A 27,293-nucleotide genomic window follows, 5' to 3' on the forward strand; every position below is an offset into this window, starting at 1 on the left:
AGGTTAAAAAAAAAATATCCCAAGTTTTGAACATCTCACGGAGCACTGTTTAATCCATCATCTGAAAATGGAAAAAGTATGTCACAACTGCAAACTTACCAAGACGTGGCCGTCCACCTAAACTGACAGGCCGGTCAAGGAGAGCATTAATCAGAGAAGCAGCCGAGAGGCCCATTGTAATTCTAGAGGATGCACAGCTCAGGTGGGAAAATCTGTCCACAGGACAACTATTAGTTGTGCACTCCACAAATCTGGCCTTTATGGTAGAGTGGCAAGAAGAAAGCTATTGTAGAAAGAAAGCCATAAGAATTCCTGTTTGCAGTTTGTGAGAAGCCATGTGGGGGACACGGCAAACATGTGGAAGAAGGTACTCTGGTCAGATGAGACCAAAATTTTACTTTTTGGCCCATAAAAGGAAAATGCTATGTGCGGTGTAAAACTAACACTGCACATCATCCTGAAACATGGGGGTGGCAGCATCATGTTGTAGGGATGCTTTTCTTCAGCAGGGACAGGGAAGCTGGTTAGAGTTGATGGGAAGATGGACTTGAGACTTGTCAGTAGGTTTACCTTCCAGAAGGACAACGACCCTAAACGTACAGCCAGAGTTACAATGGAATGGTTTAGATCATGGGTCCTCAAACTATGGCCCTCCAGGTGTTCAGGAACTACAATTCCCATCGTGCTCAGTCATGTCTGTGAATGTCAGAGGTTTACAATGCCTCATGGGATTTGTAGTTCCGCAACAGCTGGAGAGCCATAGTTTGAGGATCCCTGGTTTAGATAAAAGCATATTCATGTGTTAAAATGGCCCAGTCAAAGTCCAGACCTAAATCCTATTGAGAATCTGTGGCAAGACTTGAAAATTGCTGGTCACAGACCCTCTCCTTCCAATCTGACCGAGCTTGAGCTTTTTTGCAAAGAATGGGCAAAAATCTCACTCTAGATGTGCAAATCTGGTAGAAACATCCCCAAAAAGACTTGCAGCTGTAATTGCAGCAAATGGTGGTTTTACAAAGTATTGACTCAGGGGGCTAGAATGCACGCCACAAGTTTCAGATATTTAATCATTTATCATTTTCCTTCCAATTCACAATTATGTGCCACTTTGTGTTGGTCTATCAGATAAAATCCCAATAAAATACATTTACGCTTTTGGTTGTAACATGACAAAATGTGGAACAATTCAAGGGGGGTATGAATACTTTTTCAAGGCACTGTAAATAGTTGATTAGGTGCAAGGTAGCATAGCGCACCACAGCTGTCCGAAACTGTTTGAACTTGGACAGAACCACAATTCACCTAGGTATTTAAATACTCTCATCATTCAAATGCTTTTTAATCCCCTGTGCTGATAATATTCAATGCAGACACTGTGAAGATTGGGCACCCCTGTTCCTAACCCAAGACAAGGTGAGTATTATAGGTTTAGGTTAAAGGTTGGACCATTGTTGGTTTAGAGTCAGAGAATAGCTGAGGAAGTAGATAAAGTTCACTTAGGATCAGGAGCTAGTAGGTTTGGTTTAAAGGGTCAGTCAGTTCAAAATTGATATTTCAGATTTTGGTAGATGCAGGAGAGTTAAAACACCTGACAGTGTTGTATCTCGCAAAAGCATTTTGGGTGAATTTTCTGTGTTTGAGTCCCTGAGTCTGCACACCTTCTGCAGCCATTCTGAGGGATTCATATGTTTCCTTTTACATTGTAATATATTGTATTTATTTTATATTATGAGGAATGTAACAAGATATGCTGGAAGATAAAACAACGAAAACTTTGAGAATTATGCCAGGGCTATCCAAGACATATAGGTAAAAGAGCCCACTAGCCTTAACTGATAGCTAAAATAATCATTTTTGGGTAGACGGGCCCTTTAGCTGTTAGAAATAAGGTTAGGATTAGTGTTTTTGGACATGCTAACCACTTCAATATCAGGCACTTTCCCCCCTTCCTGCCCAGGACAATTTTTAGCTTTCAGCGCTGTCGCACTTTAACCACTTCAGCCCCGGACCATATTGCTGGTCAATGACTGGGCCCCTTTTTGTGATTCGGGAACTGCGTCGCTTTAACTGACAATTGCACGGTCGTGCGATGTGGCTCCCAAACAAAATTGGCGTCCTTTTTTCCCCCACAAATAGAGCTTTCTTTTAGTGGTATTTGATCACCTCTGCGGTTTTTATTTTTTGCGCTATAAACAAAAATAGAGCGACAATTTTGAAAAAAAAATAATATTTTTTTACTTTTTGCTGTAATAAATATCCCCAAAAAATATATAAAAAAACTATTTTTTTCCTCAGTTTAGGCTGATAAGTATTCTTTTACATATTTTTCGTAAATAAAATCGCAATAAACGTTTATTGATTGGTTTGCGCAAAAGTTATAGCGTCTACGAAATTGGGGATAGTTTTATGGCATTTTTATTATTTATTTTTTTACTAGTAATGGCAGCGATCAGCGATTTTTAGCGGTACTGCGACCTAATGGCGGACACATCGGACACTTTTGACACATTTTTGGGACCATTGGCATTTTCATAGCGATCAGTGCATTAATTACTATAAAAATGCCACTGGCAGGGAAGGGGTTAACACTAGGGGGCGAGGAAGGGGTTAATTATGTTCCCTGTGTGTGTTCTAACTGAAGGGGGGGTGGGACTGACTAGGGGAAATGACTGATCGCTGTTCATACATTGTATGAACAGACGATCCGTCATTTCTCCCCCTGACAGGACCAGGAGCTGTGTGTTTACACACACAGCTCCCGGTTCTCGCTCTGTAACGAGCGATCGCGGGTGCCTGTCGGTGATCGGGCCCACCGGGCACACGTGTCGGCACCAGGGGCGAGCGGGGGGTGCACGCGCCCCTATTGGCAGAAATGCGAGATGACGTATAGCTACGTCATCTCGCCGAGCCGACCTGTCGCCGTATAACTGTGGCGGCTGGTCGGCTAGTGGTTAAATGACAAGCATCTTGCAACATCATACAACACTGTACCTAAACTACATTTTTATAATTTTCTTCTCACAAATAGAGCTTTCTTTTGGTGCTATTTGATCACTGCTGCGGTTTAAAATTTTTGCGCTATAAACGAAAAAAAATTATGAGCATTGATAGACGGCACTGATAGGCAGCACTGGCGGAACTGGTAGGCATCACTGATGGCACTGATTGGCAGTACTGATGGGCACTGATAAGTGGCACTGGATAGGCAGCACTCATGAGGAGCTACTGACAGGCATTACTGAGTGGCACTGATTGGCACTTTGATGGGGCACTGACAGACATTACTGATGGGGCACTGAGTGGCACTTTTTTGGGCACTGTTGTCGGCACTGACATCCATTTATTATGGGGCACATGCTAGCAGGTGTTGGGCACTGATTGGCAGCTGATGGGCACCTTTTGATAAGGGCTGTGCTGATTATCAATGTGCTGAGCTGTTTACCGGCACTCCCTGGTTCACGCGATGATCAGCTGTGATTGGTCACAGCTGATCACATAGTATGAAGCCTGTCAGAGGCTTCATAGCACAATCAGAGTTGCGGCGTGTCAGACTGACACACAGCACCTCCAATTGCCGTTCTGCGCTTCCCCGCGGCGCTCACCGGCTGTTATCCTGATCACATCATATGACATGCGATCAGGATAACACAACCACTTTGCTGCCGTCATTCTGCTATATGGCAGGCGGCAAATGATTAAGGGTTAAAGCAGAACTACACTGCATCTGATAACCACAAACCAAAAACTTTATTTAATAAATTTTTAATATTCAAAGCAAACTCACCCATCCATCTATGTTTCCTGTTTTATTTTTCCCTGAGAAATCACTTTAAAAAACACCCCCTAACATTTCTTTTTTTAACAAGAGAACCCCCTAACATTTCTAGCTGTGGCCATCTTGAGTAAGGGCAGATGATTTATGTAGCATTTACTTCCTGGAATCCATCTGCCCTTTGGTCAGGCATAATGCCGCGTACACACAATCGTTTTTCGGCATGAAAAAGAACGAAGTTTTTAAAAACGTCATTTAAAATGATCGTCAGTGGGCTTCACATCGTTTTTCGGCTTCTGAAAAAAAATTCGTTTTTCGGGTTGTAAAAAATTATCGTGTGTGGGCAAAAATGACGTTTTAAACCCGCGCATGCCCAGAAGCAAGTTATGAGACGGGAGCGCTCGTTCAGGTAAAACTACCATTCATAATGGAGTAAGCACATTCATCACGCTGTAACAGACAAAAAAGCGCAAATCGTCTTTTACTAACAAGGAATCAGCTAAAAGCAGCCCAAAGGCGAATAGAACTTCCCCTTTAGAGTGCCGTCGTACGTGTTGTACGTCACCGCGCTTTGTTCATCATTTTTCAAAAACGATGGTGTGTGGGCAACATCGTTTTTAATGATGAAGTCGGAAAAACTTTGTTTTTTGGACATGCTGAAAAACGTTGTTTTTTTTTCATGCCGAAAAACGATCGTGTGTACGCGGCATAAGGGCAAGAAGGGTGTGCTTAGCTGAGAAAACTCATCCTCCCCTCCTGAAGACTCCTGGGATATATGACATAATTTGCCTAGGCTTGGAAACCAAAAAGTAAATAAAGCAATATGAACATTTTTTAAGGCTTGGTTCCCACCTTTGCAGTTTTTTTGTGCTATTTGCAGAAACACACTACAGTCCATTTAACATGGTTTCTTATGGGACACATTCACATCTATGCTTCTTTCAGCCGCTGCCTTTCTGGAAAGGGTCAGGGACTTTTTAAAATGCCCAATAACAAATGGGCCAAAAAAAAGCATAAATAATGCAAATCGCTGCAAAATTGCTGTAAAATCACGTGTGCAAAAACGCACAGCAAAATGCACCGCAGAACGTGCCAATCGCATACTGCATAGATGTGAATCGAGCCTAAAACAAGTAAATACAATGGAGTAGATTCACGTACGGGCGCCTAAAATTAGGACGGCCTAGCCTACTTTTTTTAGGCTACACCGCCTTAAATGATTTAGGTTAAAAGTGATTCTCAAACCACTTACCTTCAAATTTTAGGCGGCGTAGCCTAAAACGAGCGGGCGTAAGCGCGCCTAATTCAAATGACTGGGAGGGGGGCGTGTATTATTGAATAGGGCTTGACCTCACGTTTTTTGAAGTTTTTTACACTGCGCATGCGCCGGGCGACTACATTTCCCCGTGCGCATTGCGGCTAAGTAGGCCGTACGGGCCTATTGATTTCGACGCGTACGTAAACAACATAAATCCCGATTCGCGGACGACTTGTGCAAACGACGTAAAAAATTCGAACCTCGCGGCGGGAACGGCAGCCATACTTAACATTGTTATTCCACCTCATAGGTGGACTAACTTTAGGCGGCCTATCGCGTACGGAAACGACGGAACTCGACGGTGTAGGCCCGGCGTACGCTCGTAAATCACCGGGAATCGGCGTAGTCCCTCATTTACATAATCTAGGCCGGCCGCAATGGCAGCGCCATCTAGCGGGCAAAAGAAACATTGCAGCCTAAGATAGAATGGCGCAAGCCAGCCTATCTTAGGTATGTTTAAGTGTATCTCTGTTAGAGAATACACTTAAACATAGGCCGGCTTAAATTCAGAGTTAGGTCGGCTTATCTGTAGATAAGCCGGCCTAACTCTTTGTGAATCTACCTAAATATACTTTTCTATCTATTTACTAATGCTACCAGCATAAGGATTAAGAATAGTCAATGTTAATTGAGAATGTGAAGTTCTAAGGTTAAAACTCATGGACTTATTGGAGTATAAGTAATTGTTAAGGATTCTGGCAGCTAATAGTAGAGTAATAGGACCCATAGTAAAAGGCATAATTTTTAGTTTACTAAGGGGAGTCTTGTTTTTTGGGATCTAAAACCCTTCAGCAAAAGCAAAAAATGTCTGGCCTCTAACCCCCGAAAAACAAGCCTACGGGCCAATTGGAAACACATATTTTTTCTTTCTCATATTGTTATTCTTCTCCATTTCGTTTCTTCTTGGCCCGCAGTTTGTAACCTGTTTAATCTTCTTTCACCCCCCCCACCTTTTAGTTATAATTCACCTGTTCTTTCCCTTCTCATTATTCTTTTCTGTCTCACTGCTTTGACTCCCACATCATTATCTTGCGTAATCCCTTTGTATTAGAAGAGAAACATTGTAAACAACAGTCTCTGAGTATGCTATTTAGCCTTTAGCAAATCTTTAATCAATGTCTTCACTGAGGCTAGAGGCCAAACAGCACAGGTGAGACTGAACTAGCAAAATGTGTCCATTTTATGAACAGTACCTGTCAACAAAACCAAAGCTGACAGTTGAGTGAGGGTATAGCAATCGCATCAAGAATTTCTTTGAATTAAATATGATGCATGGGAGATCACTGCTATGTGGGAGATCCATCACATGACTTTTCATTTACCTTGGCTCTACTGATCATACAAGATCCTTTCTCTTATTTAGTGAAATAAAGATGTGCAATAGAATTGGTAGTGGTCAAAATTTGCTGAGGCCTCATATTGCCCTCAAGAGTTGACTACAAACTTCAACTCCAACTCTATATAGGCTAAACAAACATTCAGCTTGAGGTGAAAACCTCAGTTTCAGCAATACAGTGGGTTTATATATGTTAAAATAATACATTATTTTTCAAAAAACTCATTAGCATCAGCTGACGAGAAAGCCCATATCTATATTTGTGTACTTAATCCCAAATGTAATTAGAGAATTTCTACTGCGATCAATGTGTCACAGGTGCAGTGCGCAGGCACTTGCAAAGCTTTCCCAACAACCTCAGGTCCATATAAAGCAGTGGTTCTCAACCTGGGGGTCGAATCACAATTTGCCAGGGGTCACTGAATCCTGGGCTGTTCCTGAAGCCTCTCCCAGCCTTTTTGCGGCCACCCAGCAGGGCTGTCCCTGGAGCCTGCGGGCGCACACTTAGCCTGTTCACAGCCGCCCATTCTGTTCACGACATGGCTGGGGGGGGGGGGGGCGGGGACAGAGACTAGAGGTCAGCTGACTGGTGAGGAATGTGAAGTAAAAGGCGCTGGAGGAGACCCTATCTCCTGATTTCGGCAAATAAGTCACTGTGAGACACCACAAAGTCGGAGACACAGTGAATCTGGAGACACAGCGAGTAACACTACCTGTGATTATAGTTGCCATTAAAAGTCCCCACTACAGTTCTCAGATCAGCAGATGACCTTGATCAAGAGCCCCTAAGTTGGCTGATCAGAATTCCCACCAGCACTACCACTCATCCCAACTACCCGCCAACACTGCCACTGATCCCAACTCCCCGCCAACACTGCCACTCATCCCATTCCCCCCACCAAGGAGTAAGAGAAGGAATAAAAATAGAGAATTCATGGAAGGGAAAGAAAAAGAGGGAGAGGGAAGAAGAAAAAGGGAGAGAAAGAGCAATATAAAGAATAAGAAAGATGACTATAGTGAGAAATGGGGGGGGGGGGGGACAAGAAATTAGGATAGATAGAGATAAAAGTTAAAGAAAAGAGAACAAAGAGAAAGAGTGGTACATCCTAAAATGTACCATAAGTGGTTTTAATACTGTACGAATGGAAGGGACTCAGGGAGCGCTAAATAACTGTGGGTTAGGGGAGAAAATTGCTTGTCTTGCCTTGGGTGCTGACCACCCATGCTACGAAAATAATTTTACTGTTAGGGGTCCCCACAACTTGGAAAATTTTATCAAGGAGTCATGGCACTAGAAGGTTGAGAACCACTGATATAAAGGTACCTGGACAGCCAGTCATACTAATAAAAAAAAATAACAGGAAGTTGCACCCCTTGAATCAGGTAAGGATATAGGCTGGCATGGGTTTTGGGGTTGGTGGTTTATACCATGTTTACACCCTAAATATGGTATAAGCATGGTATAAACATGGACTTAACTTTTAATCTCAACATAATCCATAATGCTAACCCTAAATAGGGACCAAAAAAGGCAGAGGGCAAACACTAGTTACTTGTATTGTCGGTGGTCCCCCTGCAGCTGGCCTTTCCTCTATTACTGATCTACCATGCCTTGTTCTGTTTTGTGTCTCTGTGTGGTGGTGGCCATCTTGGTAGAGGCAGGGCTTTGCTTCCTCAAGTCAGAGTTTACGGCAAGAAGACCAGTGATAAATTGCCAAATATCCCTTGAAACCTCCTGTGACTAGCAGTCAGAGGCAACAGTGCCTTAGATTTCACACTGCAGATATACATCTATGAGGCTGTAGACACAGGAATGCCTAGGCACACTCACATACCAGGAAGTGCAATGCCATTTTCCAGGAGGCATTCCAACCACAAAGTAGATTTTTCAGGGTACTGCTTAGGCACAATGAATATTTCTAAATACTGTCCTATATTGTAGCAAATCATCATTTTAATTTAGGTCTGCTTTAAGGTGGAACTAAATGGAGGAATACTCACCTTTTTCTTTAATGGCCCCTGTTGCGCTTCACGCATGTGCAGAAGAGAACCAGCTTTGAAGCTGCAAGGCTTCACCCGAGAGCTGATTGTAAAATTTGCTGGGGTGCCGACATTGCGGGATCCCTGAACAGGTAAGTGTCCTATTATTAAAAGTCGGCAGCTACAGTATTTGCTCTGCTTTACGCTCCATAGGAAATGTATACTTTTTATTATTTACACAAGCATATGAAAATTAATACAACTAAAGATTTAGCACTTTTTATCAGCAGCTAAAAAAACGTTGCTAAATGTGCAACAAATAGTATGTCAAAATAGGCAGCACAGAGATTGAGACTTGCTTCTTAGTGGCCACTTGTCCTATTATTTTCTTTCAGCTTTCCAAACCTTTAAAATGAAAGCATCACTTGTCACAGCAAAGCTTACCATAATGTTCTATATTTAACTGCCGAGTAGTTCAGAAGAAATGTTCTTGCAACACAGGAACAACCGCTGCAGATCTGGTAATTTTCTTTCCTTATTTTCTTGCTATATGTATGACTGCCACCTAATACATTTGTGAAAATCATATTTAATATTAGCTTCCTTTAAATTTTTTAAAATGGGTTGCCTCTTGCATCTTGCTTTCTATGGCACTTTTACATACATAGATGCTTCATGAGGAGGTCAGCTCTGTTGCTCTAGCCATTAAAAAGAGAATCATTGTTAAATGATGTCTGAAGATATGGTGAGTGTCTGCTTATTTATTTTTGGTAGTATTTGCAATTACTCTTTAGACATAGCAATGCGCCTCCTGACATCTGACCTAACCTAGTCACCTTTGTTCTCTGTCCTCATAGCTAAATATGTCCTGTGTGCGATCAACTGTGGCACTGATACCTCTGATTACTAGTCTCATGAGAGTTGGAGTGAGATTTGTTGATGATACTACTGTGTTGCTTGCTGTTCTCCTTGCTGAATAGGAAGATGTGCCTGAGGGCCTGCAGTGCAAGGATATAGTTGTTATTGTTTATTTCGTTCTGTGGATTAGTGCTTGCTCTACATCTCTTGCTGCTTTATCATCATTACCCACCAATCATCAGATTGGCACCTCTGAAATAAGGGTTGAATGCCCTATTCCTCTTCCATGACATCTGCCTCTACACTGGGACATTATGTGGAACAAGATATGCAGGCCCGGATTTACTCCCTTTACCGCTCCAAGGCCAGGTCCTTCAATGCCGCCCCCCCACACACACCACCATTCTTGTTCTTTATGGATGACTGCTACAATAGATAAATTAATCAATTAAAAACATATTTCCACACATGAGAACACTAAAAATAACTGGCTTTAATTGTACAGACTGAAAATACTAATGCAGAAAATGCGTTTTAAAGATTATAGCAGTAAGAAACTCCCTAAACATTTTTCTTTTGCCAAACTCATTGATACTATCTTTATGGGAGAAAGTTTTTAAAAGTTCTGACTGAATGGCAAGTAAAGCTAAACTGTTCAGTCTTTCTTGTACGATTCTCGGTGGGTTTTCGGGATGCTTGTTCAATAAAAGACATGCGACCGTACAGTAAAAATCTCTGTGCTCACTAATTGCAGCCTCTGTGCCCACTAATTGCAGCCTCTGTGCCCACTAATTGCAGCCTCTGTGCCCACTAATTGAAGCCTCTGTGCCCATGAATGCAGCCTCTGTGCCCACTAATTGCAGCCTCTGTGCCCATGAATGCAGCCTCTGTGCCCACTGATTGCAGCCTCACCATTTCCTGGATAACACACCGTGCTCCCCTCCCTCTGTCCTTCGGCGCTCAGATGTCACTGAGCTGGGTCTGTGTGTGCAAGGTCCCACGCCCTTGACTAGCTTGTGTGATAGGCGGAACACTGATTCAATCTACTATCACACAAGCTGGTCTAAGGGGGTGGGACATTGCACACACAGACCCAGCTCCATGACATCCAAGCGCTGGAGGACAGAGGGAGGGGAGCGCTGCACCTTGCACCACCCCTGCACCCACTGACGCCCCGAGGCCTGGCCTCTGTGACCTTGTCAGGAATCCGGCCCTGAAGATATGGCAAGTCAGTAATAGGCAAAAATCAGTTGCAGGGGGTGACATATAACATTGGTGGCCACCAGTCCTTTGCTCTCTGCTTGTCTTTTTATATGCACAGGTTCCACAGTTCAGGTTCTTAAATTCTTTATAAAACTATGGTCTTACAGATAATGATACTAGTAATGCAAAACTTTTCCATCTGTCCTGTCTATATTAGTTAAACCATATCGGTACTAAATCAAATTCTATCAGAAAAAGGAAGCAATTGGCCATCTATCTAGTTTTAATTAATATCAACTTATTAATGCATTGTATTATAATGACACTTATGCCTCGTACACACGTACGGGTTTCCCGACAGACTGTTTACCACTGGGAAACCCAAGGGGGAAGCCAAGAACCTGTTTGGCAGCTTTTTCCCCCTACACACAGCCAGTTTTCCTGGCAGGAAAACTGCCATGAGAGCTTTGGCCGGGAAACCCGACCGTGTGTATGCTTCACCTCAATGTTTCCCATAGGAAAACTGCCGGGAAAAAGACAGCCGGGAATCGTGTTGGGATTCCCAGCGGTTTTCCTGTTGGGAAAACTGCAATGGAGCATACACATGGCCAGTTTTCCCAGCCAAAAGCTGTCATGGCAGTTTTCCCGACGGGAAAACTGGTCGTGTGTACGAGGCATGAGGATTTGACTTACCAAAACTATAGAGTGCAGCTGTGCATGCTGTCCAATCAGCTTCTAACTTTAGCTTGTTCAATTAAGATTTGACAATAAAACCTGGAAGCTGATTGGTTTCAATGCAGAGCTGCACCAGATTTTGCACTCTGCAGTTTTAGTGAATAAATCCTGATATGTCCAGTTGTACCCAAGTTCTTTAGCGTTTCATTGCCCTGCAGTCATGGCAAAAAAAAATGTATTACTTACAGTATTTTTCTGGTGTTTTAAAGTGATTGCAAAGTCAAATTTTTTTCTACAAAAATAACAAACATGTTATACTTACCTGCTCTGTGCAGTGGTTTTGCACAGGGCAGCCTGGATCCTCCTCTTCTCGGGTCCTTCGCCATTGCTTCTGGCTCCACCCTTCTGTTGAGTGCCCTCAAAGCAAGCATCTTGCTATGGGGCAGAAAGCAAAGCCAAGCTGCTCTGGGTGAGAGCAATCCCACACTTCAACCTCATGGTGCAGGTCCAGTCCACTATCTGGATAGGTTTGGCTTCAAATCTGTGAGTGCAGTCAAACCTTTTCCGGTTCCAGTTGCTATGGGTCACGCAAGCTGAGCCACAGCTCCATGTATCCATCCAGACATGGTTTGGCCCCACCCCCTCTCTCTCCTCATTGGCTAACTGACTTTGACAACAGTGGAATCCAATGACACCACTGGTGTGTCTCAGCCAATCATGAGGGAGAGTTCAAAATCTCTTGTGCAACATCACTGGATCAAGAGGGCACTAAGGTAAGTATTAGGGGAGCTGCTGCATACAGAAGGCTTTTTTCATCTTAATGCATAGAGTGCATTAAAGCGTATGTAAACTAAAAAAAAATAATAATAATGGATCCTGCTCCTTTAAAGCATGTTATAAGACATAGTGCTTGTGCCGTGTTATTTGGACCCCAGTAACACCAAAAAAACCTGGCTGGTCCTGCGAGTTTCTCCCCTCACCTCTGTAAACGGACCATGGTAATCATGGCTGCTGAGCCCTGATACCGTGGTCAGTTTACGTGCCTCCATCATCCACAGCCCTGCTGTCTCTCCTCTCTGCTCCCTCCCTGCCTGTTGGCTCCTGTGTCTGGGCCCGCCCCCCTCCAGCTGTTGCTGTAATAATATGTCTTGCTTTATATAATCTGCTCTGTCTTCTAAGGATATGTCCCCCTGTGTGTGTGTGTTGTATTTAAAAAAGCCGTATATATACCTTATTTGTGATCGCATTGGGTATTTTGTATGAACATTGGGTCACTTTTATCAATTTAAAGTGACGTACTCATTGGTCATTTATTAGCACTGCACTATTTTCACTGTAATAATGTCACTGGTCACAAAAAAGTGTCAAACGTGCCTGATCTATCCGCTGCAATGTTGCAGTCCCGCTAAAAATTGCTGATCACCGCCATTACTAGTAAAAAAAATTAAAATTATTATAAAAAGAAAACATAAATCTATCCCCGATTTTGTAGACACTATAACTTTTGCGCTAGCCAATCAATATACACTTATTGCAAAAAATATGTAGAAGAATACATATTGGCCTAAACTGATGAAGATTGTTTTTTTTTTGTGGGGATATATTATTATAGCAAAAAGCAAAAAATATTGTTTTGTTTTTTCAAAATTGACGATTTTTTTGGTTTATAGCGCAAAAAATAAAAACCGCAGAGGTGATCAAATCCCACCAAAAGAAAGCTCTATTTGTGCGAAGAAAATTTTGCTTGGGTACATTGTCTCACAACAATTGTCAGTTAAAGCGACGCAGTTCCGTTTTGCAAAAAATGTCATGGTCGGTAGGGGGGTAAATCCTTCCGGGTTGAAGTGGTTAAAGACATTTGTTGCAACACTGGATTTGTGTACTGTGCATTAAAAAAAAGTCTTGCTTGCCGACATCTTTGATCCGTTTTTTTTTTGTTATTTTTTTTTTCTTACATGCATATATACTGTATGTATTGAGTACTTAAAAAAGCAATTCACCGAAGAATAGCAATGATTTTCTCACAGAGAATACTTTTTTCCTGTATACAAATCACTCACAAAGAAAAAATCCTTGTAGTGCTAGATACTTGGTGATTATTCATAGCTAAAGGTTGCAGGTGTTTGGTTTTTCTTGCTGAGTTACTTATCTTTCCTTATCTAAAAACAGCTGTGATTTAATAAAGACCCAGATCAACGTCAACTTCTAGAACAAACTTTCTCAACCTTGAAATACTTTTCAAGTCTCAGGGAACGGTTGCTAAAATGATAAGACCCTCAGCTCACGGTACATTAGTGTGATCAATAAGTTGTGTATAGGTTTAAACAAAGTGTTTAAAAAAAATAAGCAACATGGCATACCTTGTGTATTTGAAAGTCTGGGCAGGTAATGTTTTAACACCCCCTGTTTTAGACACCAAAACATCTTAACCACTTAAGGACCGGACCAATATGCTGCTAAATGACCCAAGGGGTTTTTACAATTCGGCACTGCATCGCTTTAACAGACAATTGCGTGGTCGTGCGACGTGGCTCCCAAACAAAATTGGCGTCCTTTTTTCCTCACAAATAGAGCTTTCTTTTGGTGGTATTTGATCACCTCTGCGGTTTTTATTTTTTGCGCTATAAACAAAAATAGAGCGTCAATTTTGAAAAAAATTCAATATTTTTTACTTTTTGCTATAATAATTATCCCCCAAAAACATATATATAAAAAAAAATGTTTTCCTCAGTTTAGGCCGATACGTATTCTTCTACCTATTTTTGGTAAAAAAAATCGCAATAAGTGTATCGATTGGTTTGCGCAAAATTTATAGCGTTTACAAAATAGGGGATAGTTTTTTTGCATTTTTATTAATTATTTATTTTTTACTACTATTGGCGGCGATCAGCGATTTTTTTCGTGACTGCGACATTATGGCGGACACTTCGGACAATTTTGACACATTTTTGGGACCATTGTCATTTTCACAGCAAAAAATGCATTTGAATTGCATTGTTTATTGTGAAAATGACAGTTGCAGTTTGGGAGTTAACCACAGGGGGCGCTGTAGGAGTTAGGGTTCACTTAGTGTGTGTTTACAACTGTAGGGGGGTGTGGCTGTAGGACTGACGTCATCGATCGAGTCTCCCTATAAAAGGGATCACTCGATCGATGCGCCGCCACAGTGAAGCACGGGGAAGCCGTGTTTACATACGGCTCTCCCCGTTCTTCAGCTCCGAGGAGCGATCGCGACGGAGCGGCTATAAACGAATAGCTGCGCCGTCGTCCCGGATCGCTCCCCGCGGGGGTCCGACCGCCGCATGTAGCGGGGGGGGGTGTCCCGATCGGACCCCCGACCCGTGGAAAGGCAGGGACGTACAGGTACACCAATGTGCCTGTACGTGCCATTCTGCCGACGTATATCTACATGCGGCGGTCGGGAAGCGGTTAAAGGGGTTGTAAAGAATTTTTTTTTGCCCTAAATAGCTTCCTTTACCTTAGTGCAGTCCTTCAATTACCTCATCCTTTGATTTTGATTTTTACATACGGCTCTCCCCGTTCTTCAGCTCCGAGGAGCGATCGCGACGGAGCGGCTATAAACGAATAGCTGCGCCGTCGTCCCGGATCGCTCCCCGCGGGGGTCCGACCGCCGCATGTAGCGGGGGGGGGTGTCCCGATCGGACCCCCGACCCGTGGAAAGGCAGGGACGTACAGGTACACCAATGTGCCTGTACGTGCCATTCTGCCGACGTATATCTACATGCGGCGGTCGGGAAGCGGTTAAAGGGGTTGTAAAGAATTTTTTTTTGCCCTAAATAGCTTCCTTTACCTTAGTGCAGTCCTTCAATTACCTCATCCTTTGATTTTGCTTTTAAATGTCCTTATTTCTTCTGAGAAATCCTCACTTCCTGTTCTGTCTATAACTATACACCGTAATGCAAGGCTTTCTTCCTGGTGTGGAGAAAGCCTCTTGAGGGGGGAGGGGGCGAGCAGGAGTGTCAGGACACCCACTAACAGCTCCTTTCTCTATCTGCAAAGTATAGAGTGTCCTGACTTGTCTCCTCGCCCCTCCCCCCTCAAGAGGCTTTCTCCACACCAGGGAGAAAGGCTTGCATTACGGTGTGTAGTTACAGACAGAAGAACAGGAAGTGAGGATTTCTCAGAAGAAATAAGGACATTTAAAAGCAAAATCGAAGGATGAGGTAAGTGAAGAAGGACTGCACTAAGGTAAAGGAAGCTATTTAGGGAAAAAAAATATACCTTTACAACCCCTTTAGTAATCCTAAAATTTATAAAAATGATAACAGAAAAATGAAAATATTAAATATTTTAGGCCGGGTACTAACGAGCAAACATGTACGATGAAACCGGTCCGTCGGACCGTTTTCACCGTACATGTCTGCCAGAGGGCTTCTGTACGATGGCTGTACTAACCATCGTACAGAAGTCCGCGCGTAAACAATACGCGGGGCGTGTCTGCGTCGTCGCCACGACGATGACGCGGCAACGTGGGCGGGCCTGCCATTTAAAGGCTTCCACACATGCGTCAAAGTCATTCGACGCATGCGAGGGACGGCGGGCGCTCGGACATGTACGGTAGGTCTGTACTGACGACCGTACATGTCCGAGCAGGCAGGATTCCAGCGGACGGTTTTAAAACACGTCCAGGAATATTTGTCTGCTGGGAAAAGGCCCGGCAAATGTTTGCTGGAATTCGGCCCGCTCGCGCCTACACACGACCGAACATGTATGCTGAAACTGGTCCGCGGACCAGTTTCAGCATACATGTTTGGTCGTGTGTACGGGGCCTTAGTGTTAATATTAGCGACCAGCATATAATCGACCCCTTACATTGGTGCTTAGTGAAAAATAGCCAGTGTAGGTGGAGGATCACTGTTTACTGCTGAAAACTCTAGCATCCTAAGATAGAACCTCAGGGTTTCACAGAACCCTGGTTGAGACTGGCTGTTTTAGAATAAAGAACTCAGGCCTCTAAACCAGACCGGACTTTCTCCACCCTTTTACCCCAGAGGAACCCTTGAAATAATTTTTAGGTATCCGGGAGCCAAAATTAGTCCATCAGAGGTCATAAGGACCCCTTACATTGGTGGTCAGTGGAAATGATGACCCCTTACAGTGCTAGTTACTGTAGAATGTTACCATTACAGCCAGCAGAAAAGATGACTGGTGTCATGCTACTTATTCTGACGTGGCAATCTACCTGGAACTTTGAGGGCACCATCAGATGAAAGGTCAACTAAGAACCCCTGGCAACCTTGAGAGGAACCCTAATTAAGAATTCCTGCTCCAGACATTGTAGAATGGTTGGGAATTGAATGTCTGTGGTGAAGCACGCAATACTGTTTTGAATATAGGCAAGGTTGAAAAAATTCCACAATTTACATTGTTTTCGTTGAAGTAAAACACTGCTGGTTTTGTCTGTGGGAAACTATCCCACGCCCTACTCCATTGGCACACACAGAAATACTTGAGCAATTGGAGAATCCCTGCTTAGAGGACAAACTGGTCCCAGTGACATTTTGAGACAGTCAGAGGGTGCATGCAAATCCAACTATAAAGTACATGCAGTATATGACCAGTTGTATCTGCTGTTCCTGTTGATTACAAATATGCAGAATAAGTGTAGCCTGGTTTTGCCACCACAAAGCAATGGTAAAATGACATCATCAGTCACAAGGAAATTGCATAGCAAGGGTCATCGTAGACCACAAAAGACTGCTATACAAGAAAATTGTTTGTGCTTCTTACATACTGTATGTAAATCCACTTGGCATCCACCAAACAATAGGGGGCTTCCCCAGAAAGCTCTTTCTAAATGCAGCTCTGTCAGGTGTTACCTCCTCTGATATACCGTTCAGGAGACAAGGAATTAGAGGGGCAAGAAGTGACGAGACAGAAACAGCAATACAAAATAAAACCATTTTATTTTACCATAGTAGAGACCCTTGGGTGACTTTTATTTTTTTACCTGGTGTCATTGGATAAAGGTAAGGAAAAGCTCCCCCATGCAGTTACAGACAACATAAAAAATTCTACAGATGTTTTAAAGCTTTCCTTCTCTATTAAAAGAAATTCGTTGGTCTTTAATGATAGCTCCCGTTAAACAAGCCAAATTATACATTCCCGTGCCCCTGGAAGACGTAATTCTATTACGAAACGACGTAGGGCGGAGCGCTGACGTCATCACCCATTACACTCGTGTATCCAGAAGGACAGGTTTGCCTGTTTGTGTCTGGCCGGCACAACAGGCTTAAGGCTTTTTTAAAGTTGTATAAGTGTGCTACTTTTATATTTTAATAAACCTTTAAGCTTTTTTACACTATGGAAGCATTATGTCTTTTGCATGGCATACACACACGAGTTTGAGATCCATTGAGTGTCTACGGAGTGTGCTGACTGAGATTGCTGTCCATCTTGGGTGTCTTTGGAGCAAACCGTGGTTTTCAATCTAAGCTTCTTCGGATCCTCTGTCACGAAGCTCTGGTAGAGAGGCATTTTACTCAATTTGGTGATGGACTTCACAATAGCTTCTTCTCAAACCTTTGAAGAGTTTGTATTTATGGGTTAACTCCACTAAAGAACCTTTTTCTGTACGGTGCAAAGGATTTTACATACTTCAATATGTATGAACTTTGACCCACGGAATATTCATTTGATTAAATCTTTGATCTTTCACTTATGAACTTTTCACTTTAACATATAATCCATCAGTCTTTCTGATTCATTTTCAGCCAGATACCATTGTTGGATCATCCTTTCATACATTTACGGTTCACATTTATTTACATTGATTTGCTATTTATAAGTATGTTTTCTTGGCCTATTCATATATTTCAGTTGAAGTGTTGATGTATTCACATTGTTATTTTTAGTTTTGCACTTAGTTGTGCAATCACTACAGGGTTAGCACAGCCATATTTTTTCCATATTTTGTTCACTGTATGTTTTGCAGAAGGTTTATTTTATTGATAGTAATTTTTGTGGCCTGACAAGTTTTCCTACGTTACAATTATCTTATCGCAGTTTCTGCCCCAATTTTTTCAAATAATAAATTATGCATCCTTAGATGTTTTGTTGTGATCTGTCAAAATGAAAAAGATAAAGTATTTCCAGAGTAATGGTTACCACAGGGAAAAACGTTGCTTGAGAATACCCCGTCTTTGCTAGTGAATTATCTCCAAGGATACAGATTGTGAGAGTACCAGAGGGACCACATTAGATGAGACAAGACTGTTTACCAGTTCAGATATACTTGTCACTGGTAGATGTAGGTGATGTGTGGCCTGTGTCTTTGTTCCTGTAGACAGATTGGTTTCTTCATGTCCCAGAGGTGGAAACACCTGATGGACTTGTTGATTCGTAGGACTACGCCTATTTTAAGCTTACTAAACAGCACAGATATTAAAGATTTATGGAAATGTGTGGTACATTGTGTAATGTTTAACCTGCACAGTACATTAACGTGTAATGTTGAATTTATGTAATTGGGGACAGAAAGGAGAATAGGATGTTTTTACATATTTATGTAAAATATTCATTAGGATTAGAATGTCAAGTGATTATGCAGTGATCATAGTGCTGAATCTAGTTAGGCTGGGGAAAAAAAAACGGATAGATATTTCCTTTGTGAGAAAGGAACACGCACACAATATTGCAATAGATGATGAAACCTGGCTGTCTTGACAATTTTATTTCACGTTGTCCAAGCAGCTGAGATAAGTTCTTCTCACTAAAATAGCTGCCAAGAGTATAATTATTTCATTTATAGCACTATTGTGCTGTCATAAGACAATTCCGTTTTTGAAAGCGTCAGCACAACCCATAAAGATGCATAGGGTAATATCATTCACTAAACATATATATCGACAGGAACAAAGGATTACAAAGGGACAAATCCAAATACAAAAGTTCTAGTCATGTACTATATAGCTAGTTAACAATATGTGCAAAATGTTCGTACTAAAACAGAAATAAAGGGGAATTGTTCCATTTATTTCAAAACTTCCCTACTTTGGAGAAATCTCTCCTTACTTTTTGTTATGTCTTGAGACTGGATATAAAAAACAATCTCCCCAAAGGGACAGGGATGGCAAAATGATAAAAGAAAAATACTTGACAGGCTTTTACCCATTCCATGGGGGTGCTGGGGTCGTCTGCCACACGAGAAGTACAGCAGCCTAAAGAGCTTGAAGAAGAAGCCTTATGCCCCGTACACACAACCGTTTTTCGGGTTCTAAAAATTGAAGTTTTTTTTATGTCATTAAAAACGATTGTGTGTAGGCTTCAGAGCATTTTTCGGGTTCTGAAAAACGAGGCAAATTTTTTTTAGAACATGCTCTATTTTTTCACAACGCTTTTTTTATAGTTGTCGTTTTTCGGGTTGCAAAAAATGGTCGTGTGTGTACTTTAACGACGTGAAAAATCCGCGCATGCTCAGAAGCAAGTTATGAGACGGGAGCGCTCGTTCTGGTAAAACTACCGTTCGTAATGGAGTAAGCACATTCATCACGCTGTAACAGACAGAAAAGCGTGAATCGTCTTTTACTAACACGGAATCAGCTAAAGCTGCCCAAAGGGTGGCGTCATCCGAATGGAACTTCCCCTTTATAGTGCCGTTGTATGTGTTTTACGTCACCGCGCTTTGCTAGAGCATTTTTTTTTCACGATCGTGTGTAGGCAAGACCGTTTTAATGATCAAGTTGAAAAAAACGTTGTTTTTTTCTAGAGCCTAAAAAACGTTGTTCTTTACAACCCGAAAAATGATTGTGTCTACGCGGCATTAGTTTTTTTTTTTCTCTGCATTAAAGGGGTTGTAAAGGTTCATGTTTTTTCACCTTAAGGCATCCTATGCCTTAAGGTGAAAAAACACCTGGCAATTATGGCCCCCCCAACCCCCGTTTTACTTACCTGAGCCCGTTCACCAGCTCGGGTAGTCCCTGGCGTCCTCTTCTCCACGGAGTCTCGGCGTTGATTTGATAGATTGATATCAGCACAGCCATTCGCTCCCTTTTGCTGTCAATCAAATCCAGCGACGCGCCCGCCGGGGGCGGGACCGTGTCATACACTCTGTGTCTATGGACGCCGAGTGTATGAGATGGGAGCACACCCACAAGGTAACCCCTTCGGGAGAGAGCTTCCCAGAGGGGGTTAGCTATTGAGTGGATGAGCCGGGAGAGCCGCCGTGGGACCCCAGAACAGGAGGATCAGGGCCACTCTGTGCAAAACTAACTGCACAGTTGAGGTAAGTATGACATGTTTGTTATTTAAAATAAATAAACAATTAACCTTTACAACCACTTTAAGTTAAAAAACGTGTCCAACCCCCTTAGCCACCCATATACTTACCCGACCCCCGATTTTGATCCAGCAGTGTGTACGAGAGCAGCAGCTCTCTCTTTTCTCTCTTTGCTCAATGGGCAGTTTGGTAGCAGAGAGAGCCATTGGTTCCTGCTGCTGTCAATCAAATCCTGTGATGAAGGAGTGCGGATGGGACAAAGCCCTGCTGTTTGTATCTATGGATGCAGCCAGCGGTGCTCGGGTACAAACCTGAACGAGTACCCCCAGCAAGCAGTTTGTTAGGGGGGTTACTTGGAAGGCAGAAGGATCCAGGACCCCAGAAGAGGAGGATCGGGGCTACTCTGTGCAAAACTATTGCACAGAGCAGGTAAGTATAACATGTTTGCTATTAAAAAAAAAAGGTTTAAAATCACTTTCATTATGCTACACCCAAAATATGCATGGCTTCCCCCACACAGCTGCTTCATCTATTCTTAAAGATCTGTGAATGGAACCCTATAAGTCCCATATGCCACCATTGCAGAAGGACCCATAGATCTAAATGAAAAACAAGTGCAGAGACTTGTAGTCCAATGTTTACATAATTTATAATTGCAGGTTCATATCTCCGGACTGACCTGGACCTAGGGGAAGAGTCTGCAGGAACCTGTGTATTGCACCCCACGGCCCACTGGTTGTGGTTGCAATTCTCTGCAGGCTCCAAATCCAAAAAATAGAAAAAAATGTATGCACTTTTTCTTCTTTTTTTTTTTTTACCAATGTGGATGCATTCATTCATTTTTTGCAAGAGGTGGACTATGCCTTTAAGCATCTGCTAGAACTATGAATGCCAGAAACACGGCAAGAAGATGGATTTTTGCCATCAATTGAATGTAATGCGATTAGTGAATTGCTATTTAATAACAAGATTTTGAATTTTTCTTTAGTCTGACAAAAAAAATAAAGATTTCCTGCTATACTTGTGTCTGAAGAATATGCCAGCTCACACACATTTTTACAATTAATATTTAAAAATTCGGCAATAGTTCCTAAGCAAATGACTGTTCTCTATTTAAGCATACAGTACATGTTAGGAATAAACCATTGCAGCTCAGAATTACCGTACTGAATATTATTAAATGCCTGTGGCAGGCATAACCACTGATATACTAATATCATTTTACTACTTTGTTTATTAATAAAGGCAATACTTGTCAGCCTAAAAAACCTGTTTGATGAACATAAGCTCACATGTTAGATTGATATGTTAGATTTATGCACGATGGTTCATGAATTGTTTACGCTGCATGTTTTGTCGATAGGAGTGTGCTTACATACCGTATGTTAGATAAGTGCAGTATGTATTTGTACTGCGGTACAAAGTCCTTGCACAAATACTGTACTTGTTCATCAGTCATTTAAGTTGAAAGATATTGTAGACTAACTTATAGATTAACTGAACACAGGTATCATATCTCCTGTTCTGCCTCTCGCTATATGAATTACTTTCCATTGAAGCTAAACTCTAGGCAGATTTAAAAGGATACAATTTAATCCAGTTATATAGTCATTACAAAAATTGATAGCAAAGTAGTATATTCTGTATCTTCACAAAAAAAAAAAAAAAAAAACAATATTACAGTAGTATTCAGACTGAGGTGTCCGTTTATGAAGCAGTGAAGAGCGGTGATCCCAAGGATCACCAGTGATCACAGCCCATAAACAGTTTATGAAACAGTGATAATCGGGGGAGAAGTGTTTGAATTTGTTCTCCCGCCGATTATCTCTACACACAGTGAAGTCTCATAGACTGACACAGAAACGGCCAGTTTATGAAGCTGTGATCTGAGCTCTTCACTGGCGATCTGTGTCAGAATTCACATGCCCCGATTCACCATCTCAGAGCTGGTGAAGCGGGGAGTGAAGAGAGAATCCCGGGGGATCTGAGGAGGAAGGAGGAAGATTTTTAACTTCCTTCTACCTCGTTCAGACCCCCCAACACTGTAACCATGTCCCCCTGTAATATTTATGTGTATACATATATATACATACATATATATAATGTGTACATGTGTGTGTGTGTGTGTGTGTGTGTGTATATATATATATATATATATATATATATATATATAAAATGTGTGTGTGTATATAGTGTATGTGTGTGTATACATATATATATTATGCAGGGGGATTCGTTATTTTAATTACATTGACCACGCGGTCTGTCAGTGTAACGAGCGGTGATAATTTATCACCGCTCAATAAACTGACATCTCAGTGTTTCTGTGAATTTCTGGTACTGTAATCTCGTAGAGTCTCACGAGATTCCAGTATCAGGGGCCGTTCTCCAGTGTTAGAAGCGTTGGAAGATCACTTCACTCCTCCGAAGGGTGAAGCGATCTTCTCCGGCTTGATAAATCGGCACACAGGGGAGAAAAATCTTCACTGTGATAGCCGGAGAACGGACACCTGAAAGAGAGAAATACAGCACTGTCAGCAAGTTGTAGACTAATGCACAGAGCACAGGAAGCATGTTAAGGAGCAGAGTGAGTAGAGTGATGACCTCATCAGTTTGGGGATGTTGCTTCATTGGTGGACAAACTGAGGATGATTTACCAAAGGCAAATCCACTTTGCACTACAAGTGCAAACTACAAGTGCAAAGTGCACTTGAAATTGCACTGAAAGTGCACTTGAAAGTGCAATCACTGTAGATCCGAGGGAGACATGCAAGGAAAATAAAAAACAGCATTTTAGCTTGCACATGATTGTATAAAAAAATCAGCAGAGCTTCCCCTCATTTCAGATCTAGAAAAAGGAAAGTGCCGCGCCAGGTGAGTGCACTCAGCAATCAGTGTCCTCTCAGAAGCGTGGGTGCAGGCAATGCACGGAGCGAAGACTGGAGAAAAAGACTGGACAGCCGCACTTCCACGAAATTCTTAAAATGTTGCCTTTAATAGTAAAAAATGGAAACCGCACTACAAATCACAGCAGACAGTGGGGTGGATAGCTGACGCGTTTTGCACTGGGGTATCAGCGGTTAGTCATAGCTAAAACAGAAATGGTACACAACTCAAATATATACACACCTAAACCAAACCTGAACCAGTCATGTGATCCGCCTTCACCTGTGGCCCACCATCGCTAATGAGGAAGGGTGGTAAAAAATCAATGGTGATCACCTGGGAAGCTAGATCACATCAGTGGCAAAGTATAACACACATATATGTAAAAGGAACCCAAAGCTACAGTAAGCAAAAAGATGAAAAAGGTAAAAAAATATGAACAAGCCAAATACAAGATGTATATGGAACAGGCATGATCCTTCAATTTAAACAAAAAGAACATAAATAAATTCTGGTGACTATAAGTATACAAATATAACTAAAATACAATACGTGATACAGAGCAATGTCATTAAATGCAATGTCATTAAATGCAAATATAAGTGCATGTATCTCTATTCGACATTAAATTAATGTCGAATAGAGATGCATGCACTTATATTTGCATTTAATTACATTGCTCTGTATCACGTATTGTATTTTAGTTATATTTGTATACTTATAATCACCAGAATTTATTTATGTTCTTTTTGTTTAAATTGAAGTTTCATGTCTGTTCCATATACATCTTGTATTTGGCTTGTTCACCGTTTTTTTTACCTTTTTCATCTTATTGCTTACTGTAGCTTTGGGTTCCTTTTATATATATGTGTGTTATACTTTGCCACTGATGTGATCTGGCTTGCCAGGTGATCACCAATTGATTGTTTTTTTACCACCCTTCCTCATTAGCGATGGTGGGCCACAGGTGAAGGTGGATCACAACATGACTGGTTCAGGTTTGGTTTAGGTGTGTATATATTTGAGTTGTGTACCATTTCTGTTTTAGCTATGACTAAGCGCTGATACCCCAGTGCGAAACGCGTCAACTATCCACCCCACTGTCTGCTGTGATTTGTAGTGCTGTTTCCATTTTTTACTATTAAAGGCAACATTTTAGGAATTTTGTGGAAGTGCGGCTGTCCAGTCTTTTTCTCCAGTCTTCATTTCAGATCTACCCCTCAGATTTACAATGACTGCACTTCCAAGTTCACTTTCAGTGCAATTTCAAGTGCACTTTGCACTTGTAGTGCAAAGTGGATTTTCCTGTAGTAAATAACCCCCACTGTATCGCTTAAACCCCAACTCTGTGTGCTTCTTCAACTGCCCGTCTCCCCTTGCGGTCCCTCTTAATGTATTTTATACTTTTTTATTGACATACCTTCCTTTTCTAAAGTCTTTAGACCAGGGGTGTCAAACTCAATTTCATCGTGGGCCACATCAGCATTATAATTGCCCTCAAAAGGGCCGGTTGTATCTGTAAGGTTAGATGTCCGGCGAATCCCCTCCCCTTTACATTAGATGTCAAGAGCCACCCCACCATCAGAAGTTGAGTCCCCCCACTCTCCCTTACATCACAGTGCACCCCTCTTTCCTTATGCTACTGCTGGGATGAATCTGGATGCATTGCTTGAATGCAGAAAGTAAGGGTCTGGAGTAGGACCAGAGGAGGGCTGGAGGTGCGAGGGCCACAAGATTTGGGCAAGCGGGCCTTGTGTTTGACACCTGTGCTTTATACCAATTACATGATGTCATAGGGTCATTTTCCTCTTAACCCCTTCTTCAGGCTGGACATTCCATAGGGATACAAAGAACAGAACCAAGGTAATGACATCAGCACCAGTACACTATGAATAAAGGGATATGTAGTGATGCCCCCTCAAGGGAACAGAGCATTTACACCCTACGTTTCCAGTATAATCTTCAGTCTCCTGGGTTAAGTGACAATGGGCCTCATTCAACCCGAGGACATCACGTGGTCGACTGGGGGGCAGTTCTAAAAAAATAGTTTAGCTTAGAGTTGGGCTTTAAATGCTGTTGGAAAAATAAATGAAGGTCAGGTACCTGGTTTTGCTTTTTGTTTGTGGTGCCTGGATCAGAAGATTTGCCGAACAGAATTATGCATCTTTTGGCAGGTAGGGCGATTCATTTGTGTTTCAGCTGTGTATTTAACTGTATGCCTAGAGTTCTAGTTTAATTATTAGTAGAGAACGTTGTTATAAAAAAGTTGTGTTTTATGCTAACTGTACATGCAAAAAAGTTATAATGAGGATTGAATTACCCAGTAGAATTCTTGTAAGAATATTTTAACAACATATAAAGTCCAGCGATGTTCTGTAATCTGGTCAACATCAAACATCAGCTTTCGTCTTATATTAATGTGCTGAGAATTGCCAATGTGACTGGTGGAATCAAAAACGTTTATGTGCTTAGATTATGTATTAAAAAAAACTATATTTTATTCTGAAATCCTTTTTTTGCAATACTTCTTGGCCTTGTTAATTTGCAGACAATCGTACCAATAATTAATTAATGTTGAGTGAAAAACAGAATCCGCCCAGGCAGGAATAGAACATTAGCCTCTTAATATTCCCGGATTACTGAAACCTCAGTGACCAGACCATATTTCTTGCAGAAAGTTTATTTAGCAATCCTTTGCTCTAACATTGTTCCATACCAAAATTATTTAAAGAGACATGGTAACTGGGGGGGCCATGATTAAGCACTAGCTGTAAGTGCGAAACGTGTCGGCTATCCTGTATTCTGTTGGTTGCAGTGACTGTGTGTGTACAGTTGAATATTAAAGACAACTTTTTTAAGTATTTTGGAGTGCGGCCATCCAGTTTTTGTTCCTCAATTTTTGCTATTACATGGTAACTGGGGGAAGGGAGACAAAGTGCAGGTAATGTGATGTGCAGGTGCCTAGAAATCCTTGCACATACCTGCAGGAGCCTCCCAAACTTTTCTTGCTGACCACTGAATGCGCAGGAAGGAGGCATGTTACTTGTTTACATGCATTTCCTATTTGTATTTTTAAAATTATGTCTGATGTAACGATAAAACCAAAACTCTATGCGCCCTTGCACACCTACACATATGTGCTAACATGCATCCTGCATGCACATGGAACAGTGTATATCTAGCCTAGTGTTATTTTATGTGGATTTTCTTTTAACCACTTGCCGACCGCGCTATAGCAAAAATACTGCTACAGCGCGGTCGAGTTACTGTGACAGGACGTCCCTGGGACGTCCTCGTGCACTTCCGCGTTTGCGCGTCCCCTGGGGCGCGCTCGCGGAAGTGTCCGTGCTCGCCGGGTCTAGAAGACCCGGCGCATCACGGATCACGGTAAATTGCCGCGAATCGCGGCTGTTTACCACGTGATCGCTCCGTCAAATGACAGAGCGATCACTTGTAAACAAACCGGCGTCATTTGATGACGCCGGTTCCTCCCTCTCCTCTCTGTACCGTTCGGTACAGTGCGAGAGGAGAGGAGAGAGGGGGGGGAGCGCGGGGTGTCAGCAGTGCTGTGGCTGGATCTGTGACAACTGCAGTCACAGATCCAGCCATCCCTCCCAGCTCAGCTATCCCTGCCCAATACATACAATACTCTGCCATACCCCATACTCTGCCATACCCCATACTCTGCCATACCCCGTTACTCTGCCATACCCCGCTACTCTGCAATACCCCGTTACTCTGCAATACCCCGTTACTCTGCAATACCCCGTTACTCTGCAATACCCCGTTACTCTGCAATACCTCGTTACTCTGCAATACCCCGTTACTCTGCAATACCCCGTTACCCTGCAATACCCCGTTACCCTGCAATACCCCGTTACTCTGCCATACCCCGTTACTCTGCAATACCCCGTTACTCTGCAATACCCCGATACTCTGCAATACCCTGCGCAATACTCTGCACGATACTCTGCAATACCCAAATACTCTGCAATACCCCCAATACTCCGCAATACCCCAATACTCT

The 27,293-nt window shown here is 42.2% G+C and overlaps 1 protein-coding gene across 3 annotated transcripts in view; it reads left to right on the forward strand.

Annotated features, from left to right (window-relative positions):
* FHIP1A (FHF complex subunit HOOK interacting protein 1A) overlaps positions 1–27,293 on the forward strand; it is a 390,138-nt gene that overhangs the window by 52,181 nt on the left and 310,664 nt on the right. Inside the window, exons 1-2 of one of the 3 annotated variants that reach the window (XM_040331898.1) lie at positions 7,562–8,558; positions 8,802–8,927. The exons of 1 other annotated variant lie outside the window; for it this stretch is intronic. The gene's annotated coding sequence lies outside the window, so the exon portion shown is untranslated. Of the gene's footprint in view, positions 1–7,561; positions 8,559–8,801; positions 8,928–27,293 lie in introns of those variants that run through there. One more of the 3 variants, XM_040331897.1, reaches the window with a different exon arrangement.

Source organism: Rana temporaria, chromosome 1 (genome assembly GCF_905171775.1).
Source record: "Rana temporaria chromosome 1, aRanTem1.1, whole genome shotgun sequence".
Classification (NCBI taxonomy): Eukaryota; Metazoa; Chordata; class Amphibia; order Anura; family Ranidae; genus Rana; species Rana temporaria.